This window comes from Alligator mississippiensis, chromosome 3 (genome assembly GCF_030867095.1).
Source record: "Alligator mississippiensis isolate rAllMis1 chromosome 3, rAllMis1, whole genome shotgun sequence".
Classification (NCBI taxonomy): domain Eukaryota; kingdom Metazoa; phylum Chordata; order Crocodylia; family Alligatoridae; genus Alligator; species Alligator mississippiensis.
The window spans coordinates 96719695-96738092 of record NC_081826.1 but is presented as its reverse complement, the minus strand read 5'-3'; the positions used below and the strand labels follow the sequence as shown (position 1 = coordinate 96738092).

At 49.7% G+C, this 18398-nt stretch overlaps 1 long non-coding RNA gene across 1 annotated transcript in view; it reads left to right on the top strand.

Annotated features, from left to right (window-relative positions):
* Positions 1-16317, top strand: part of LOC132249092 (uncharacterized) — a 44744-nt gene extending 28427 nt beyond the window's left edge. Inside the window, exons 3-4 of the long non-coding RNA XR_009460487.1 lie at positions 9538-9626; positions 15487-16317. This is a non-coding gene — a long non-coding RNA (uncharacterized LOC132249092). The remainder of the gene's footprint in view (positions 1-9537; positions 9627-15486) is intronic.
* Positions 16318-18398: the final 2081 nt, after the last annotated feature.

Genomic DNA, 18398 nt, shown 5'->3' with positions numbered 1-18398 from the left:
TCCACAACTTGGTGTCATCCGTGAACTTGGCCAGTGAGCTTTTCACTCCCCCATCTAAATCATTAATTAAGATGTTGAAAAGTACCGGTACTAGGATGGACCCCTGAGGGACACCACTGGCCTCTTCATGCCAGGATGACACACATCCGTTCATGAGAACTCTCTGGGTCCTACCCTGTAGCCAGTTTCCAGCCCAGTATAGTATCCAGTAGTAAATCTCTGCTCACTGTCAAACTGAGTAATACTTGAGAAAATTCTTTTGTTGTTTTGAAGTCATGACAAGTATGAGACCTCTGCCAATATTTCCAGACATTTTGGCAAAAATAACCCTCAACTGTGTTTCAAAAATAACAATATTGATACATAAATAATATGACTCCTACATTTCCCTCATTAAAAGTTGAAATTTTATGAATTCAAAATGAACACTTTGAAGTTTGTCATCCAAAAACAAGAAGAATAGGTTTCCACTTAGATAATAGTTTGGTAGAAAGTCAAAGTGCATGTAAACTGTGATTTATCTTGCAGTTTATTACATGGAGAACTATTCAAACTTAAATATGGTATACGTTTTCATCACAATTTGATTTAAACTTGTCAAACACAAATCCTTCAGCACATCCTGTAGTGTGTAGTACTTCCGAGTCAGAACTGCATCACTGGACATCTGGTGTCGTCCATCAGTGGATTTTGGATTTTTGTGAAAGTGAAACAATTTACATGATCTGTCTGGACTTTTTCAGTGAATATCATCCTCTTTGCATCTTTCTGATTTTGATTGTTATAACTCTTCTTGCAGGGTCTGCTCTTGCTGTATTATGTAACAATGGCACAAAGAAATATTAACTTATACTGTCAAGTGAAAATATGGCTACTGGACCATTTATCTGACTTATTACAAGTATGGATAAAGATGTTTGTCACTTGCAAAATGGAAACCAGTAACTGAAAATCTTTCAGGATCATGGCAAATATTTATTAAGAAGTCTTGTGCAAACTTCTGCAGGAGAATTCACTCCTTATAAGCTCCTCAGCCAGTTCTTCAAAGCAAAGTTTGGCAAAACAAAAAGAAAACAAAATCCTCTGTCTTCTCTGGGATATTAGGAGAAGATCCCCTCCCTGCTGTAGCCTCAGCACAGCAGCCTAGCATTCACAACTTGCTTCCTCCTTCCCCTTGCTTTCTCTTTTGGGAGCTTTTAGAGCTCCCAGTAGGCCACTTCCTCCTTAGCCAAAAGCCCCACAGCTCAGCTTTCTTAAAAGGGCTGACTGTTCCTCCCGTATACAAACAGTAGATTGCATCTAGGCATCCTGTATACAAATAGTAGATTATATTTTGTCATGGATTTTATACGAGTTACAATGGCTTCAATGGACCAATGACTGCTATGTAGGACCCCTCTACACATATGGGTAAAGGTGCAATGAGATCTAACGTGTGATCCACACAATTCATGGCAGGATGCACAATTGTGGGATTGAACATTAGATCCAATCGTGCCTTAGTGCCAATGCAGGGGAGCCTGATCCTGTCACCTGCTGGGGCACCCAGCCACAAGGGAGACCCTGCTACAAATGCAAAAAGCTTGATAACAACCAGCTCTAAAGTTAATACACATTTTCAAGCTCTTTATAGCTGGCTGGATTTTTATTTTTTGAATCATGATCAGTACTTTGCATGTGTAGCTGACCTTAAGGTGATTGCACAATTAACCAGTTAATTGCATGATATCTGTAACATGTAGAGGGGGTCTTGGTAACCACTGTTTATCATGCTGAGATCCCTTAGGTTGTAAAATTTTTGTTCTTTGTTTGTATAGTGCCTTGCCTATGGAGGCCCCGATCCAGCCCTGGGGCTACTAGCCACTCCTTTCAAACAAATAATATTTTGACTCGTGGTGTCAAGTGCAGACTTTGCAAAAAGAACCTATAAATTACTGTGGGTGGAGTTTAAAATCTGAATATTTAGCACCGGTGACAGTTAAACTTATCTATGGCAATTTTGGTAGTCTCATTCTATATACAAGGAATAGCAGAAATACCATGGTAAGGATAAATACCATGTTGTTGTAAATGTCCATTTTAATAGATATTTTACTTGTGGTTTGCCTGCAACCCTTTGCGAACACTATATAAACTCCTCCAAATGAATAGAAATTTTTTCAAGAGTCTATAGAATGCTAGGCAGACCTTCCAAAATGTTTAATAATAAAGCAGCAGCTTATCATGTGAACTGTTAAGTTAGAGTGAGTTTTAATTTTAAACTAACATAAAAATATGCTTCAATTTAGAATAAAAAGGACAAGAAAAAAAGGAAATATTGTAGGAATATTTTCTGCAAAGAATGGGAATAATGGCAAATTTCAGGGGAAAATGAAGGACCAAGCTACCTGTGTAAGACTTCATTCCGTAAAAAGCCAGGCCTCTTGGCACGGGCCTCCCCACATATACATAAATACTTTGTGCTTACCTTCAAGGCCTAGAATGGGGTCTCAGTCAATGGGACTTTCTCCATTGACTCTGACTTGGTTCAGGCCCTAATTCATTCTTCTCACTTCTATGTTCACTGGACACTATGAACTTTGGGGACTCGTGATATTGTAGCACAGTTTATGGCTAGGGACAGACATTACACACAAACTGGCTGAAGTGATCAGAAACTGGTTTAAACCTGTAACAGAACAGATGTTCAGTGCACATAAACTAGTTTGAAAATGACTGAAACTGGTTTGAGATAAACCTGGTTGAATGTAGTATCAGACTTAACTGATTTGGGTCAAACCAGTTTATGCAATGTCTGTCCCAGACCCTTTGCTGGTTTAAGCTAAACCAGACACCCCCAGCACCCTGGCATAGTCTCTGGGCTGAGCGGGGCTCTCTGCTCCACAGCAGAGCTGGCCCCTCCCCTCTGCTCCCTGGCTGGAGCTGTGGCAGAGACTTTCAGGCACAACAGGGTCTGCTGGCCTCCCCGTGCCCCCAACCCCCTGCCCCCTCACCACTTGCTGCTTAAGCAGAGACCCCTTCCTCCTCTCTCCCACAACACAGACTATAGCCAGCATGTGGTATGCTAGATAATAGGGCTACGCGAAGCTTCAGTCCCTGATTTGATTCAGCGGAGATTTGGCCTTATTTGGTGACTGAATCTCTGAATCCGAATCGAATCAGAGAACCCTTTAATATCTCTGAATCGGGTCGGAACCCTCCACATTGATTTGGTGAGATTCAGACATAGACATAGCTTTAATTAAAAAAAAAAATTTTTTTTTTACATACCTCTAGGTAGCAGGCAGCTCGTGAACACTGCGATGCTGGGCTGGATGGAGTGTCCCACAGGAGCATAAGGGGGCCCCTTGGCATGCTTGGCAGCAGACCAAGAAGTGGGCCAGAAGTACTTCTGGTCTACTTCCAGGTATGCTGCAGAGTGCACAGGCCCCCCTCCCCTGCGCCCTCCCCAGCTCGGCAACTGGTGCCTCCTGGGTCTGGGAGGGGTACCTGGGGTCCCTTCACAGCTGATCGTCAAGCCAGGGGGGCATGGGGGGACCCCCCAGTGTGCTCCTCGGCAGACCCAGAAGTGGACCAGAAGTAGTTCCGGTCCACTTCTGGGTTCACTGCTGAGCACAAGGAGGCCCCCCCTGCACTCTTATGTGATGCTCTAGGCATGCCAGCATCACAGTGATCACTGGTACCTCGAGGTATATAGAAAAAACATTTAAACTGTGTCTATGTCCGAATTGCTGATTCACTGAATCAGCATTGACTCTTCAGATTTGGATTTGGCCAAATCGAATCGGGGACAGTGATCCAAATCAATGAATCAGGCCGAATCCGAATTGAATAGAGCCTGCTTTGCACACCCCTACTAGCTAATGCTGTGTAATGCAAATAGGACAGTGTCCACTTAGGGCTTTTTGGAGGTAATCAACAGCTCAGATGGTAATGTTCCTGCATTCCTTCCTTTGGAAAAGGCAGACAAGGCTCTTTGGGTAAATCAGCTATCTTTTATTAGACCAACTAGTTAAAAAAATAGTTGGAAAAATCTTTCTTAGCAAGTTTTTGGGTTTAAAAACCCTTCATCAGGTCGAGGAAGCATCTGCAGCTGGTGTGTGCTCTTCCTGGATGGAATGAATAGTAAAGAAGCCAGAGGCTGGTATGCATTTTCCTTTGGAAAAAGCTGTTTAAGAAGAGTTTGTAATGAGTGAGGCTTTGTTTTCTGATGGGGTGTTAAATGCTGATAACACAGCTGATAAATGCTCTGTTATCAAGTGTCGGGGAGTGAGGACACCCCTCCCTAACCACAATGTGCTGCTGGGGCCTAGCCATGGCCCCCTCAGCTCAGCCTTGTTCAAGAGAAGGGAGGGCTACTCTAGCGTCCCCCGGCTTATAGCCTGAGCCATTGCATAGATTCATAGTTGTAAGGCTGGAAGGGACCTCAAAAGATCATAGGGTCCAGCCCCCTGCACCAGGCAGGAAAGATGGCTGGGGTCAGATCACCCCAGCAAGGTGACTGTCTAGTCTCCTCTTGAAGATTTCCAGGGTAGGTGATTGCACCACCTCTGGGGGAAGCTTATTCCATAGTCTGGACACCCTAGTTGTGAAGTAGTTTTTCCTAACGTTGAGCCTGAAACAGTCTTCTAGGAGTTTATGTCCATTACTCCTGATTTTCCCCAAGGGTGCCCTGGTGAACAGTTGTTCACTGAGCCCTTGATGTACTCCCCTGATGTAGCAGTGAGCTGTTACCAAGTTCCTTTCAGCCTTTTTCTTTTTCAGGGTGAAGTCTCCCAGGTCCTTCAGCCTTTCCTTGTATAGCTTGCCATGCAAATTTCTGATCATACAGGTGGTCCTCCTCTGGACTCTCTCAAGCTTTACCACATCCTTGTTAAAATGTGGTGCCCAGAACTGGATGCGGTACTCCAGTTGAGGTCTCACCAATGCTAAGTAGAGCAGAAGAATCACTTCCTTTGTTTTGCTGGAGATGCATTCCAGTGTATTATTTTCCCTGATGGCAACAGCATTGCATTGCCGGCTCATATTCATACAGTGGTCTATTATTACCCCCAAGTCTTTTTTGTTCATGGTGCTGGTCAGTTTGGTGCCGCCAAGCCTGTAGGTATGTAGTGGGTTGTTTGTCCCCAGATGGAGCACTTTACATTTCTCAGTATTGAACTTCACCTGCTTTCGACTCGCCCAACTTGTCAGTGTGTCTAGATCCGCCAGTCTCTGTAGCCTATCTTCAAGCATGACCAGGCTTCCCCATAACTCGGTGTCCTCCACAAACTTAGCCAGTGAGCTCTTCACCCCCACATCCAAATCATTGATAAAGATGTTGAAAAGTACTGGAGCAACACCGCTGCCCACTTCTCACCGAGATGACACAGATCTGTTCATTAGGGCTCTCTGGGTCCTACCCCACAGCCAGCTTTCTACCCACCTAACTGTCTCCCAGTTAAACCCACAATCCTCCAATGTTATCATGAGAGCATCATGGGATACCACATCAAAAGCTGTTTGGAAGTCAAGGTATACAACATTAAATTATTCTCTCTTATCCAGGTGGCAAGTTACCCGATTGTAAAAGAAAATGAGTTTGGTAAGACCTGTATAAAATGTGCCTGAATTTCTGGGATATCTGTCTGGTTACAAAACTGATTTAGCCTAGCCAGATTAGACTAACCTGAAAAGATTGAATCAATTCAGGCTGAGGCTTTTTGAATTTCTGTCCCTAGCCAAGGAAATAATATTTAATAAATAATATTAATTTAAAATTTAAATAATATTTAATTTAATAATATTTTTATTATTAATAAATAATATTTAAATGCCAGAATTTTGTAATTTGGTTCTAATCTGAGGAATTAGATCAGCTCCTCAAACCCACAGACCACTATCCCATGCTCCTTATTCATGTGGGCACCAATGACACGGCTCGGAGCACTCCCAGCCAGGTCATGAGGCGCTACAGGGATTTGGGAGCGGGGCTTAAGGGTCTGGGGGCACAGGTGGTGTTCTCGTCGATCCTCCCAGTCTCAGGCTATGGGCTGAGAAGGGACAGGAGGATCTATGTGGTCAACCAAAGACTGCGGCGCTGGTGTCGTCAGGAAGGCTTTGGCTTTCATGACCACAGCCCGCTCTTTGGCGAGAGAGGCAGCGAGCTGCTGGGAAGAGATGGTCTCCACCTCTCTCCCCTAGGGAGGAGGCTCTTCTCAGCCAGACTGGCTGACCTGCTCCACCGGGCTTTAAACTAAGCCCGCTGGGGGACGGGGGGACTACCGCCACTGCTGGCCTGCTGAACAATCCTTGCAAAGCCAGCGGATCACGGCACTCAAGGGAGCCCACCCCAGCCCCAGCCCTGGTAAAATCTGTGGGCAAGGAAGGAGCCCCCCAGGGGGCACTTGCCTGCCTGTACACAAATGCCAGGAGCTTGGGGAATAAGCAGGAGGAGCTCATCCTCCTGCTCAGTGCAAACAATTACGATGTCATAAGGATCACGGAGACCTGGTGGGACTCCACCCATGACTGGACCACGGGGATAGATGGCTATACCCTGTACAGGAGGGATCGTGTAGAGAAAAGGGGCGGGGGTGTAGCTCTCTATGTTAAGGAAAGCTACGCGTCCCTGCAAGCCGATATTGGCGACCAGGGTGGATGGCTGGAGACCCTCTGGGTTAAAATCCGTGGGGAACACGGCACACGGGACACAATGGTGGGAGTCTATTACAGACCTCCCACTCAAAGTCCTGAGCTAGACCAGGAGTTTGCCCAGGAACTGGCTGAGGCAGCTTGCTCCAGGACCATGGTTGTCATGGGTGACTTCAATTACCCAGACATCTCATGGGAGGATCGCTCAGCAAAATCTGAGCGGTCACAGAGCTTCCTCTCGTGCGTGGATGACCTCTACCTGACTCAAGAAGTCTATGGGCCAACGAGAGGCAAAGCGCTGCTCGACCTGGTGCTGGCTACTGGGGAGGACCTAGTCGGTGACCTAGTGATCGATGGGAAGCTGGGTGACAGCGACCACGAGCTGATCACCTTCACCATCCGCCGAAAAGCTGGCAGGTCAGTCAGCAACACGCAAGTCCTTGACTTCAGGAAAGCCGACTTAGACAAGCTCAGGAGGCTTGTCAGTGAGGCCCTAAGGGACTGTGACCACAGGGAGAGGGGAGTTCAAGAAGAGTGGTTGCTCCTCAAGGGAGCGATCCTCAATGCACTAACTAAGTCTATTCCATCTCGGAGGAAAGGCAGCAAGAGGGCACAGCAGCCCCCCTGGCTCTCCAGGGACCTAGCAGACCTCCTGAGGCTAAAAAGAAAGGCCTACAAAGGATGGAGGATGGGAGTCACCTCCAAGGAGGATTATTCTGCACTGGTCCGGTCCTGTAGGGAGCAGACCAGGAAAGCCAAGGCTGCAACTGAACTCCAGCTAGCTTTGAGCATCAAGGACAATAAAAAGTCCTTTTTCAGATATGTGGGGAACTGGAGGAAAAGCAGGGGCAACGTTGGACCCCTGCTGAACCAGATGGGGCAACTGACAACTGATGCCCAGGAAAAAGCCAACCTATTAAATAGGTACATTGCGTCGGTCTTTCATCAGCCCCATGGGACGCCCGTGCCCGCTACAGGGCCGGGAAGTCCGGGTGAGGGTGATCCCCTGCCCTTCATTAATGCTGACTTTGTGAAGGAACATCTTGAGAAGCTGGATACCTTCAAGTCAGCCGGCCCTGACAATCTTCACCCCAGGGTACTCAAGGAGCTGGCGAGCATCATAGCCCAGCCTCTAGCGCGGATCTTTGAAAACTCTTGGCGCTCTGGCGTAGTGCCCGAAGACTGGAAGAAGGCCAATGTGGTGCCTATCTTCAAGAAAGGGAGGAAAGTGGATCCGGCTAACTATAGGCCCATCAGCCTGACTTCTATCCTGGGGAAGATCTTAGAAAAGTTTATTAAGGAGGCCATCCTTAATGGACTGGCCGACGCCAACATCTTAAGGGATAGCCAGCACGGGTGTGTTGCGGGTAGGTCTTGCTTGACCAATCTCATTTCCTTCTACGACCAGGTGACCTATCACCTGGACAAGGGAGATGAGATTGATGTCATATATCTTGACTTCAAAAAAGCCTTAGATCTGGTGTCCCATGATCGTTTCTTGGAGAAACTGGCCAATTGTCGCCTTGGGTCCCCCACGATCCACTGGCTGGAAAATTGGCTCCGGGGTTGGACCCAGAGGGTAGTAATTGATGGAAGTCACTCAACATGGTGTCCTGTGACCAGTGGGGTCCCCCAGGGCTCTGTCCTTGGACCCATACTGTTCAACATCTTCATTAACGATGTGGACACTGGAGTCAGAAGCGGACTGGCCAAGTTCGCCGATGACACCAAACTTTGGGGCAAAGCATCCACACCAGAAGACAGGCGGATGATCCAGGCTGACCTGGACAGGCTCAGCAAGTGGGCGGATGAGAATCTGATGGTGTTCAACGCCGATAAATGCAAGGTTCTCCACCTTGGGAAAAAAAACCCGCAGCATCCTTATAGGCTCGGCAGTGCTATGTTGGTTAGCACTATGGAAGAAAGAGACTTGGGGGTCATCATTGACCACAAGATGAACATGAGCCTGCAATGCGATGCTGCGGCTAGTAAAGCGACCAAAACGCTGGCTTGCATCCATAGATGCTTCTCAAGCAAATCCCGGGACGTCATTCTCCCCCTGTACTCGGCCTTAGTGAGGCCGCAGCTGGAGTACTGCGTCCAGTTTTGGGCTCCACAATTCAAAAAGGATGTGGAGAAGCTTGAGAGAGTCCAGAGAAGAGCCACATGCATGATCAGAGGTCAGGGAAGCAGACCCTACGATGACAGGCTGAGAGCCCTGGGGCTCTTTAGCCTGGAAAAGCGCAGGCTCAGGGGTGATCTGATGGCCACCTACAAGTTTATCAGGGGTGACCACCAGTATCTAGGGGAACGTTTGTTCACCAGAGCGCCCCAAGGGATGACGAGGACGAATGGTCACAAACTACTACAAGATCGTTTCAGGCTGGACATAAGGAAGAATTTCTTTACTGTCCGAGCCCCCAAGGTCTGGAACAGCCTGCCACCGGAGGTTGTTCAAGCGCCTTCATTGAACACCTTCAAGAGCAAACTGGATGCTTATCTTGCTGGGATCCTATGACCCCAGCTGACGTCCTGCCCTTTGGGCGGGGGGCTGGACTCGATGATCTTCCGAGGTCCCTTCCAGCCCTAATGTCTATGAAATCTATGAAATGGCAGATGGGTCTCAGCCCTAGAGGCCATTTTATTTTAATCAGACTTAAAAAAAACAAACAAACGAACCTTGTTTATTTTAAAATTAAGGTGAGGAGAAATAAGGTGGTTTTTTTGGACACTGTCAGCATGTTTGCTCAGGGTACCACCCAGATCCCTTGGTTCTCCCCTGTCACGATTTTGCTCTTATTGAAGAAATAGGGAGGGAAGAGATGTTACCCTGGTTAGTACCCGCGGAAGGACCACGTTTGATAGAACTTCAATATATAGGTGCTTTATTGCTATCTCTTATAGGCAAACCTGGAGGGGCAGCAGTCCATTGGAGTCATCTCTGGGATCACCCCTGCACTCCGAAGAGGATCCCCGCCAACTTAATCGGGACGGTAAGTGTAGCGTAGCATCTCAACTCCCCGCCGCTAATTATCTTGTTAGCGGCTTGTTATGGGCGATGCCAGCTTCCCCTGCTGCGCTCAGTGCCGGCGTGTGGATCTGGGTGTTTCTGTCCCCTAGCCCCACTCCCCTTTGTCTTCAAGTTCAGGGTGCTGGGTCCCTGTCTCTTCAGAGGCTGGACAGGTGGCCTCCACCCCCCTCTAGCTCCTGGGTTACTTCGCCATGTCCCGGCGTGAAGCCGCGGCTTTTCCCTGCGCTGCGGCTCCATTCCCTCCGACTCACTGCTGCTGCCATGGGCTTCAGGTATGTAGCGAGGAGGGGTTACTGGTCCTGGGGTTCTGTCATTGCTTGGCCCACGTTTGCCCTGTCGCCTGGGATCCTCCCTCTGGATCCTTCTTGGTGAGGGTCCTTAATGGCACCTCCTTCTCTCATGGTGCCTGAAGGTGCCCTTCCTCAGGCCTCCTCCCTCCTCATATTCCTTGGTGCTGAGTCCCATTGGCTCTCAGCGGGCATGGGGCATCTCTTCCCCTGCTGGGAAGTAAACACCCCCAGCTGCCAAAACCTCTCCAGTAACAGGGTTTCAGTCAGGAGCCTGTTACAGACACCTTTATGCTGCACACATGTAACTCCAGGGAGCAGGGTGGGGGGGCAGCTGTGCTAGCCTTGCCCCCACCCACTCCACCCCTTGTGTCCCTATCATTGTGGTGGCACTCTGCTGCACCACCACCTCCTGTCCCAACTCTGATTGGCTGTTTCAGTCAGTCCCCAAGTCTTTCAACTGTGGTGCTAGTGAGCACTGCTCACTAAATATAGTTATATAGATATAGCACTGCTGAGCCTATAAATGTGCTGAGGTGGAGTACCTTGTAGGGTTGTGCAGAGCTTCAGATCATGATTCGGATTTGGATGATTCAGAGGTTGAATCTATGAATTGGAATTGAATTGCTGGAAGCTTTATGATTTCCAAATAATTTCAGAGCTTCCAAATCGCTTCAGAAAAGATTGGGAGCCAATTCAGCCATAGAGTATAAATATCTATAACTTTGTTGTCTGTTGGCCAATTTAGATGAAACTTGCAGAAATGGTAGTCCCTGATGAGGGCATCACCTGTACCAAGACTCAAGGTGATAGGTGCAGGGGTTTCTGGGAAATTGTACCTCAAAATCCTGAGCAAAACACATGTCACTTGTGTATGTGTGTGTTAAACCACAGAAGGGTGAAAACTGCAGGGATGGTAGCCCCTGGTGGGGCCACAAATACTGTCAAGTGTCAAGGAGATAGGTGCAGGGGTTTGGGAGAAACTGCACCTCAAGCTGTGGACAAGCAAAACTAGTGACATAGGTGACACACTGTGTGTGTTAAGGCACAGCAGGGTGAAAGTTGCAGGGATGGTAGCCCCTGCTGAGGCAATGAAGCCTACCAGCTTTCAAAGATATAGATGCAGGGGCTTCTGGGGCCTTGCACCTCTAGCTGCTGACAGGCAAAAGTTGTGAAATGGGTGCTTGTGCAACTGTCTGTCTTGGGGTGTGGGGAGGGGAGGGGAGGGGTGGGGGGGACTACTGCAGGCCTGGCTGCTAAGCTACTGTGTTACCAGTTACCAATCAATCATGATTCACTCAGGGACCAGCTCAATACACAGTATCTAGCTAATGTAATGATCTAACGAGCAAGGATTAACACCTACAAAACCACAGACTAAGGAGAGGAAAGAATCAATACAGACAATCAACTGCCCCAAGACTGACACAGTCAGTTGCACAAGCACCCATGTCTCAAGTTTTGTCTGTCAGCAGCTAGGAGTGCAGGGCCCCACAACGCCCCTGAACCTATCTCCTTAACAGCTGGCAGGCTTCATGGCCTCAGCAGGGACTAGCAGGCCTGCAGTTTTCACCCTGCTGCACCTTAACACACACAGGGTCATCTGTGTCACAAGTTGTGCCTGTTAGCAGCCAGAGGTGCAGTGCCTCAGAAGCCAGACTTCCCCCTGTACCTATCACCTTGAAACTTGGCAGACTTCGTGGCCTCAGCAGGGGTGACCACCCCTGCAGTTTTCACCCCGCTGTGGTGTAACATATACACATGACATGAGTTTTGCTTTCAAGAATTTGGGGTACAGTTTCCCTGAATCCCCTCCACCTATCTCTTTAAAGCTTGGCAGGCTTTATGCTCTTAGCAGAGGCTACCACTCACGTAAGTTTCATCCAAATCAGACAAAAAACAACAAGGTTATAGATATTTCATTGATTAGAAATCTTTCCAGGAGAGGGAGCAGCATAGGTATTCAGCCTGTAGGCATCCCTTCTCCCTGCTCTCCCAGATTTCCCCAGACTGGAGGGATCCTGGTCTAGAGTAGCCAGGGGAAGTAGTAGCTGTTCAACTCTTCTTGGTCCTGGGGGTGGGGGGAGAGAAAGCAGAGTGAAATAACAGGGAAAGACTCCCCTCACCTTTACCAGACAAGGCACTCTCCACTCCTGTTGCTAGTCTCTTGGAGCAAAACAGAGGGAGTAGTGGGGCCAGGTCACCCACTTGTTCTCCAGACCAGGCAGTCCCCATTCTGGGGAACAGGAGGGGAGCATTGCTGCACTGGTTCAGTCCCACCCTGGACCAGACCAGGCAGGGAATGGAGCACTGTACAGGCATTTGTTCCTGTGAGAGAAACTCTCCCACAGGGAAGGTCTTTCAGGTATCAACCTTAAAGGTCTTTCTCTCAGAATGGGTATATTCCTTCCAGGAGAAATTGAATGAATGCTTGTGCACTTCTGAACTATTGATGACTACTCTTCAATAGGGAAGAGTGAGGAAGAGCAGTGGTCTTCTGGTAGAAATGTAACAGCTTTTGTGGCCAGAGTCTCTCTTCCTTGTGAAAGATGCTAGAGTGGCAGAAAATCTATAGAAAGGCTCACAAAAGTGCAGGCTTCCTAACCTTGCTCTAGTATTTTAATCTGAATAAAGGCAAACTTCTGAGAGTGAAACGGGAACTTGGTTTACATGTCAATTCAGTGCTTTGTGTGTGAACATATAGCTGCAATATTCTCCCTAACTCTTTGATTTTTCTGGCATTTGTGAGTTTGTCAAAACATCATCTCTTTAAACACAGAGGGTGATGAAATTCCCAGTGACTTCAATGGGGCCACTATTTCATCCAGAGGGATTAAAAACAGAATATAACCTGTTTTAAAAATGTAACATTTTACTCAGTAAAAATACTATGATGCTAATCAGTCACTATTCACCTGATGTGTCAATATAGGGAATGAAATGTTTGAGGAAGAGAGGAGTGGGGAAGGGAGATCAGAGAGACATCACAAGAAGGAAGCTTGCCAAAACAGCTGAGAGGGAAGTTTATTTAGACGTTTTCCCCCCTTTTGCTGGCCAATATACCACACCAAAGTACAGAAGTCAGCAGTGAACCCTATGTCAGGTTTGTCAACAAACTTCCTTCTTTTCTGGGTGAAGCATTTACTAGGCCTTGACAGAATAAAAAAGTGTTCAAATCTAAAATAAAAAATGGAACAAAGACCTCTTTATCTTTACTCTTGGGCCCCACACTCCTCTCTCAGTCATCAAATTGTAGTGATGAATAAATAATCCCCTGACTCTTTTGGCAAGTCTAGCTCACTGATCTTCCTTCCCTAAAGAGATTAGCAGGTTAAATACCTTCTGGCTGTGTCTATATGAGACGCTTTACTGTGCAGGAAATTGCTCTACTCACGAGTAAATTTGCTACCTGAAAATACAAGTAGCAAACTTACTTGTGATTTCTTACTGCGCAGTAATGAATATACAGATGCTGACCAGGAGCAAATTTGTTACTGTTCAGCCCCACCACAATGAGGCCAGCTCAGCTCTTGGGCCCGGAGGCTGGGAGATTCTCCAGCCCTGGGGCTGAGGTGGCTCTTTTCCTGCCCCAGTCCCAGGCTCTTAAAAGCCTGCGGGCCATGTGCAGCTAGTCATGGGCCACTGTGTTTCCTGGCAGAGGCCCTAGACCAGCTGCAGCAGCCTGCCCAGGCTCCAGTGCTGATCCCTGGCACCATGGTGCCACATAACTGCCGGACCCATGCTGTTACACTGTGCTGGGTGCTGCAGGCACCTGCTAGGTCTGGCAGCATTCTGGGACCTCTACAGACAACCTCTGGCCACTGGGTCCTGCTGCAGCTGACCTCAGGCTAACCACAGGGCTGTGCCCCTGTGCTGGGTGCTGCAAGCATCTGCCCAGGCCTGCCAACACTGGGACTGCCATGTGAAGGACCAGCAAGCCATTGCAGGAGCCTGCTGGTATTCTCCCCAACACTACAAGCTGTCTCCTGGGGCCTGAACTGGTCCCAGGTGGATACTGTGGACCTGATTGTGCTGTGGGACAAGGCTGAGGTCCGTATGCAGTTTGTGTAGAGCAGGCATTCCAACATGCACATCTATGATGGGCTGTCAAACTGCATACAGTAGCACAGGCACAACTGGTTGGTGTGCCAGTGCTGCATAAAGGTCAAGGCCTTGCGGGCACAGTTTGTCATAGTCACCGACCACAACCACTGGTCAGGGGCTGCCCACAAGTCCATGCATTTTATACAGCAGCTGGATGATATTGTCATGTCCTGGGACCCTGGTCTGAGCCATTCTGTGTACACCAGCACAGGTGGTCTGCTGAAGCCTCTGCTGTGGCCTGGCACTCACACTAATGCATCATTGGGAGAGGGTCCCTTGGGTCACCAGGAGCCTGTACTGCTGAGGTGCCTGCCCTGCCAGCTCTGTATGCTCATCCCTGCACATGAGGCCAGGCTGACTATGGCACTGTTGGCTGCCTGCAGCTTCAGCTATTCTCCAGCGGTGGTCCCTGCCTGGTAGCCAGATGCTGTGCTGCTGTACCCCAGGAGTCACAGGTCCTCACTGCCAGCAGTCACCAACTCAGGACATTAGGCATGGCTGCCATGGCCACCTGGTAAGGACCATACTGTGGGGACAGCCCTCCCTTCCCCACCCCTGTCCCTGCCTCTCCTCCCCACCTGGCCTGCCCGTGCTCCCCCAGGCTCCTGGAGCCCTCCCTACAGCAGGCAGCAGCCTGTGCCCATGGAGCTAGGTGGGCACTGGCTTTACACACACCGAGGAACACGTCAATGCCAGTAGTGATGTCCTCAGCTGCAGGAGAAAGGGATGTGTAGAGAGTCATAGGTAGCCCTTCAGGTGGTAGCAGGGGTTGTGGGGTAAGGCAGGCTTGCCCTCCACACCATCAAAGCTCAGGGTCCTGCACCAGGTTCACAGGTGCAGCTGGGGCACTATAGCAATCATCAGCAGCAGGGTCTATTATGTCGGGCACCCCTCAGTCCATGCAAACAGCTCCATGTGGCACACCCAGGACACTCACAGAAGGGGTACTCTTGACATACCAGAGAAATAACATACATACTGGCATGGGAGAGGACTCCCCCAGAGAACCTCTCTGGAGAGGTTCTCTGAAGAGAGGGTGGGGGCATCAGCAGCTCCTCATCTCAGTTGGCCAGGAGTCCCTTGCCCCCATGTACCGTGGGCTTTGTGGCAGCACAGGAGACAGGCTGGCCTGCAGGAGAAGTGGAGGGAGTAACTCTGGAGCTGTAGCAGAAGGTGCTGCCAGGAGCCAGGCCTGCCTGTGGCCAGCACTCAGAAGCCCACATGGCCCTGGGGAGCATGCAGGGATGGGGGGCTTGGCTGGTGGCCACCTAGGCCAGAGCCTGCCCCGCTGACTTACCATGGTCTGTGGGCACCCATGCGCACATGACCCTTGATCTGAGGCTGGGCAGTGCATAGGCCCCTGGTACAGAGCACCTTATCTCAGAAATGTTGCAAACTCTCACAAACAACTTTTTTCTCCTTGCTCTCTAGGCTCTGCAGCTGCATGCAGGGGACGGGCACAAGTTGGCAGCTGGAATGTGCCATCAGGGTCACCAGCATGCCTTGGCTTGGATCCTGTGGATGTGCTGGCTCCACCAGTGCAGGATGCAGGATTGGACCCAGCTGCTGAACCAGATCATCATGGTGGCCGAGGAGTGCCTGGCAGAATTGCCCATGAGGAGGGAAGGGACTAGGCAGACCAGGGATTCTGGGCTAGGCTTGTGGCCCTGGAGGAGAGACACGTGGAGGCCCTAGAGTGGCAGGCTTTCCTGGTGGCCAGGGCAGTGGAGGCCATGGGAGAGGACTGCCAGGTGCTGGACACTGTCTTAACCTTGGTAGTTGCCTTCATGCCACCCACTCAGCCCTAGCCCTACCTGCCTCCTGGCAGCCATCCACCACCCAGCAGCAGCCTACCCCCCACCCTGAGCTGAGGGGCAGTGGAGCTTCTACCAGCCAGGAGATTCTGCCCTAGCTCCTTCCCCAGGTCCCCCACCACTCAGCTCACCTTCCTGGGCCCAGCCCCACCTCTTGCCCTGGCTCCACATAGACACAGAGCAGCAGCTGCCTGCAGCAGAGCCAGGACCACAAAAGGGCCCTGCTGCCCCAAACCACTGGCTGCAGGAGGGGGACTGACTGCCTTGCTGCAGCACGTGCACCCATGGGGGACCGGCCAGAGGCTGGGGTGCTGGCCACCTGTCTCTGGGCTCCTCCCCCTAGGCACCCCCATGCCACAGCGCCCCACCCTGAGTGGGAACATACATATTTCTGTACATACTCTGCATGAGGAAGAGGGTATTTTATTGATGTTGGATAGGGACAGTGGTGGAGGGGTTCTGTGGGGAGCTGGGGAGGAGGGGAAGGGGTCTGTTGTGGGAGAGGGAGAGGGGAGGGTGGGGTTTGTTTCTGTGGAGGGGAATAAACTACTTTTTGTAGAAGTGTCTGCAGTGAGCATGGTGCTGGGGGTGCATGGTGGCCTGGGGGTCCATGGGTGGCTGTCCAGGTGGGCTGTAGTGGGGAGTGCAGGAGGAGGTGGCTGACCAATTCCTCTTGCAGCCAGTACCCTGGCCCCCATTGGCAGGTGTGTGGTTTGCTTGGGGCGTTCATAGGATGGGCCCGCTGCTGTTGCTGCCACTGCAGCTGGCACTCCCAGTGCCAGGAGTCTTCTACCCACTGTGCCTCCTCCACCCAGGCTTCATGAAACAGCTCCCCCAGGGCCTCACAGAAGTTATGCATCAGGGAGGCTGCAATGATGACCTGGGGGAGGTTGGCCTCAGCAACTTTCAAGACAGGTGGTGAGGGTGTACTGGTGTCCCCTGAGGTGGCCGAGGGCGCACTCCACCAGGGCATGGTTACGGCCCAAGCACTGGCTGAAGTATGCCTAGTGGTGGTTCAGCTGGCCAGTGTAGGGCTGCATGAACCAGGGAAGGAGTAGGTAGGCAGAGTCCCTGATGAGGAGGGGCCACCACTGCACTCAGTTAGAAGTCCAGCACCTCCAGTGTGAAGCACCCGCTCTCCACCAGGGCTGGCAGGGTGGGGCACCTCCAGCTCCCCCTGGCAGCAGCAGGGGGCCGGCGCAGGGCCCCAGGAAGTGGGGAATTTGCTCCTGCTTCCCTGCACCTGTAGATGGCTGCCCATGATGGATTTATTCTAAAGTAATTTACTGTAGAGTAAACCTACCCTATAGCAAATGCACATGTAGACATGCATTTGTTGACATGTAGAACTAAGTGTAAAAGTAAGAAGGACATGAAAACCCAATAATTTCTCTTATCCTAGTCTGGCTGTAGTTACTGGGATAATGTATGTCATTTTTTTGGAGCAGTTCAAAAGAAAATGTGCTCAGCTCAGTTTGATTCTATCTCTGAATCTCAAGCTTTCACAGGCATGTTAATTTTTGTGACTACTTTGTCTTGTGGTATAAAACATTATAAAACAAAGACCCAGTTGAGGAGGTTCACCTATGTAGTAACAATTTATTTTGTTTATAATAGCTGAATCTCACTGTCCTTTAAGCTGGGTACAGACATTTGGGGAGGCAGGGGCAGGTTAGATCATGTTAGAAATGGCCACTCAATCTAACTTAGTTTGACCAGATGTGGACCTTACATTAGTTAGGTGGATACATGTGCAAACTATACAGAAGTTAAGGATAATTTCATAGATTTCATAGACACTTGGGCTGGAAGGGACCCTGGAGGATCATCAAGTCCAGCCCTCAGCCCCATGGGCAGGAAGTCAGGAGGGATCAAAGGGTGCTTACCTTGCTGGGATCCAAATGCATCTTCAAGGCGTTCAAAGTGGGTGCTTGAACCACCTCCGGTGGCAGTCTGTTTCAAACCTTGGAGGCTCAGACAGTAAAGAAGTTCTTCCTTATGTCCAACCTGAAACGGTCGCGGTGGAGTTTGTGACCGTTCGATCTTGTCATCCCTTTGGGCACTCTGGTGAACAGACTTTCCCCCAGATCCTGGTGAGAACCCCTTATAAACTTACAGGTGGCCACCAGATCACCCCTGAGCCTACACTTTTCTAGGCTGAAGAGTCCCATGGCTCTCAGCCTCTCATCATAAGGTCTGTTTTCCTGACCTCTGATCATGTGCGTGGCTCTCCTCTGCACTCTCTCAAGCTTCTCCACATCCTTTTTGAATTGTGGAGCCCAAAACTGGATGCAGTACTCCAGCTGCAGCCTCACCAAGGCCGAGTACAGTGGGAGGATGACATCCTAGGATTTGCTTAAGAAGCATCTATGGATACAAGCCAGCATTTTGCTTGCTTTACTAGCCACAGCATCACATTGAAGGCTCATGTTCATCTTGTGGTCAATCATGACCCCCAAGTCCCTTTCATCTGTAGTGCTAACCAGTGTAGCACTGCTGAGCCTATAAGCATGCTGCAGGTTTTTCCTC